This window comes from Vicia villosa, linkage group LG1 (assembly GCF_029867415.1).
Source record: "Vicia villosa cultivar HV-30 ecotype Madison, WI linkage group LG1, Vvil1.0, whole genome shotgun sequence".
In the NCBI taxonomy this organism is placed as follows: domain Eukaryota; kingdom Viridiplantae; phylum Streptophyta; class Magnoliopsida; order Fabales; family Fabaceae; genus Vicia; species Vicia villosa.
This window is the reverse complement of record NC_081180.1, coordinates 188553801-188558196: the sequence shown is the minus strand read 5'-3', so window position 1 is coordinate 188558196 and position 4396 is coordinate 188553801.

The window sequence follows — 4396 nt, the reverse complement described above, 5'->3', positions numbered from 1 at the left end:
GACCAATCCTCCACATACATGAAGGAAGTCGCCATGATTATGCCACTTCCTATCTTAGGTGTACTTGAATCCGGGTGTAGGATTCGTCCTTCATTTAATTCCCAAAACAGCCCCTGAAAAATAAAGCAAGCAAAGCAAACAGTAGAAAACATTTAAGTGAATTCTAAGCTTTTAAGGTAACCCCTCTTTTATAAGAAAATTCTCCCCAGCAGAGTCGCCAGTTCTGTAATACGGTGAACTGACTTTTTATCGAAATGTCGCGGTTAAGCAAGAGTCGCCACCGACTTTTATTTTATCCAAATTAAATCAGAAAGGCTAAAAGAACAGGAAAAACCATTTAAATAAAAACTGAGTTCGGGGGGTAATTATGCAAAGGGAAGGTGTAAGGCACCCTTTGCATCCATGGTTATCCATGGGCTCTTAATTGCTTTGCTCTTTTTCGTTCAGAAATGTAGAAGAAGTGAATATGGACTTTAGCTCGTAAATGAGCGTAGCCATTTTGAAGGTTTATGAGAAAGAATATGAAAAAGGTTTCAGTGTATGAATGATCCTCGTAAACCCCGATTAGGGCACAAGTTAGCCATGGTTAATAGAATGAATAAAGTCGGATTAATTAATTATTGATTTTCAACCTAATTAATTAAATCGGTGAAAATAAGGTTTCGAATAAATATCCTAACCCTAATATGTATTTGAAAATATTAATAATTAATTAAATCAATAAGCAATTCACATTAATCAACTAATTTATTAAAATCAAATAAGAATTATTATTGGTAACTAAACTATATTAATTACTTAATTATAAAATAAATACTTAAAAATAAAATAGTTGATCAAGAAGAATAATAGTTTTTATATTTGAAGAGAAAATAATAGTAAAAAAGAGGTTTATAATCGAAAAGAAAATAAAGAATAAAAATTATTAGAATAAAAGGAAGGAAGAACTTAGCAGCAATCTGGTGTGGTAAGTGGCTGAGGGTCTATGGTAGACTGGTATTCCCAGGGGCGTTGGATCTGCTCCTGTTGAGATCCCAGTGCTTTGAAAGTGAGGGCGCATGATGGCCATTTCCTGGAGGTATGTATGGGATCTGGAATCCTGTTATTTTGTAAAAAAGGTTGTTGGGACGAAGGATCGATCCCACGCCCTTTCGCTCCATAGTCAGCTTCCTAGCCAGGCAACCAACGCGCTTTGCTTATCACGTAAACGCATTTAATAATACAAATAAGAAAACAAATAGTGGTTTACAGAAACGCGCGCGAGGATTCAAATCGTCCAACCATATGAAGACACATCATCGCCTTCTTCGTAAAATTTCTTCAACCCACCTTTTACAGCGCTCATTACCAGTGAACTGTAGAAACTTATACTTTTTATACCTGTCAAATGTTAGAGCCTCATACACGCATCAAAAATCAAAAGCGAAACCATATTCTTGCTCGTTTCGACCATACGAATATGATAGTACCTGTGTCAAGTCCTAATTCATGCTAAATCAAAGAACCCTAATTTGAAACTCGTGAACCCTAACATAGCAACTCAGGGCAAACGACCATGGAAACGCAATTAAATGTCCAGAAAGACTCTATGCATCATGGCAAACAATAATATGCATCAAAACAACACCAATGATTCATGAATAATGCAAATCGAACAAATTTTGAAACTGACAAACCGTGATGTATACGCTTTGATTCTGAGTGCCTTAGACCTCGACAATGCTTGGGAAACGATCAGGAGTATCTCAGGAACAATTCTGAATCTTAAAAAGCCTATGAATCAATCCCAAGCTCCAAGAATGAATTTTATTTTTCATGAACCTTGATTAGTTCGGTTAAGCCTCTTAGAACTGCAAAAAAACGTCCCCCAGGGTTTGGTTTCAATTGCATACTTATAGAGGAAGGGTTTAGGTCAACAAACTTGGCCAAAATCTCTTTAAATCTTAAATTGAAAATTTGAGAAAATATGATTTTCACTCTTTCCAATTTTGGCCAATATATGATTCAATCATCCCAATTCCACTTGGCACGAAATTTATATGATTATGGGATATTATTGATGATTGATTATGATTGAATTTAGAAGAAAATCCAATCTTTTCAATTTTCTTCAAATATTGATTAAATATATGATTTAAGTGAATAAAAAATTCAAATAAAATCAAATATTCATAATATTTTCGTGGCTTTGAGATTGAAGCTTCTAGATGACTTGTGTAGCAAGATTGGTCCAAAAAAACTTGGGCTCCTTTGCAAAAGAAATCAATTTGAGGCCTTTTATTTCACATTTTTCCTCTCAAATTTGTCCAACTTTGACAAGGCATATCTCCCTCAATTTTTGAGGTATGAAGGAGTTCTAGGACTTTTTAGAAACCTTGAAGAGTCCTCTAACCAGTGGTTTTGGTCTCATTTTAAAATGATTTTCCATGCTCCTTGTGTGTCCTTTTGAAAAAAGTGGCTTTTTGTTGACTTTTGAAAAGGACCTATAATGTTTTGGTCCATATCTCTCAAATGGAGCATTTTTAGACTTGGCATGTGAGAGACAAATTTGTAGAGAATTCAATTTCCTTCAAGATGAGCTTTGGATGGAAAATTTCTGATGTTCCATGTAGGGGTTATGGATGGTCAAAGTTCAGTTGACTTTCTCCTATACAAACCCTAATTTTAGAAACTTTTGATTTGTTGATTTTTGGTCTTTCCTTGATGAACCATGATCAATTCTTGATAAAATGGTGAATGATACTTAAATATGAGGATCTTGACAAAAAAATCAGGAGTTTTGACTTTGCTTTGACCACAGTTGACTTTTAGGTCAACCTAGTCGACTGTTGACTTTCTGAACATTTGAGTGATCAATCTTTTGAGTTGAGACCTAAAACTTGTCATGGGGGTAATGTGAGACATCATAGACCATATGGATTGCCTTGGAGCCATTGGTTCATTGATTTTCCTTCAGAATAACAAAACCCTAATTGCTGAGCCTTGTTTAGGAGAGTGTGTCTTGGAGCTTTGTATCTTGATTTGAACTTGGGTAGGAGAAATAGTATGGGTAAATTTTGGGGTATGATAGGAGCTATGTACCCGGGATTGTGACGAACGCCATAAAATGGAGACGTCTAATCAACTTCGAGGGAAAACCTCATAAATTTGCAAAAGATAAAATCTAGAGCCATATACTCGGGATAATAATAAAACACATTAAACAGGTAATGAAGACATTTAATTAACTGAAGATGTCTTTCATACGTACTCATTCATTATGAAGTACTACCACAAAAATACTAGGTCTACTTCTGCAGACAAACGATCTTCCCATCTATAATATCTTTATTCGGTCAAATTTTCTCCTTTGAAAGTGTCAAACAATGGTGAAAATACTCTACTTGATTAAAAAAATTCAAATGATTGCGAAACCACCTCAAGGGTGGAACTCGTACAGTCGGTCAACTAGTGAGTTAACGAAGCATTATGAGAATGCAAGAGCTCTATTTCCTTGTGAGAAATCCCCACACTGCTTTGAAAAACAGACAACTCTTGGTCTTCCACAACTACAATCCTCACCAGTTGAGCCGCCTGGTCAGAAAGAGAGCTAGTGAGCTTCATGGGAAGCAAATCATCCTTCACCATGTATAGAGAGGTAGAAGCTTCCTTTGCTTCATGCAGGTGCCTATCGTGTTGAAGCTTCAAGACATGGATAATGTTCTACATCCATTACTTTTGAGCACGATGCCAGTCCGACCTAAAAGCCTCCCAATGACCGACCATGCAAAGAGCCAGAGAATATGAAACGCATTGGGTATACCTAGCCAATTTGCCAATTTCTTCCTCTAGAACGGGCCCGAAAAATTCATCCAAGTAAGTGCAATTCTCATCCAACGGAGGGGATTGACAACCTTTGGCAGAGCGGGAGCCAAATCCCATCAGTAAAGGGCTAGTAGATCGACCGGGGGGCAATTGATGAAACCGACAAGTTTTTTGCAGCAACATTATTCCTTATAGGCCATACTCCCCGATGTAGGAGCTGGAACCATTTTTCATTACCCGTGCACTCTACGCAGTAACAAGAGAAACATATATACATCAGAGGTATGCAGGTTAAAAATACCATAAAACTCAAAAGTTTGAAGCTTACTAAAAATATTTTTTCTCTCCTCGGAGAGCGGACTGTCATTAACAACTAGACGCCAAATAGACACGTTAAACGCTTCTTATAAGCTTCCTTCACTAAGGTAGCTCCCTCTGTATATCCCTAAACTTCACCAACCAACCTTTCTGATACTGAGCCTTTTCTGAAAGATCTTTTTCATTATATGCGAAAAAGTTATTCTCTAGTAGAAAGTGACCCTTAGTCCAATACTTAGCGAATCAGTCGACACACCTGCATTACACTCCATTA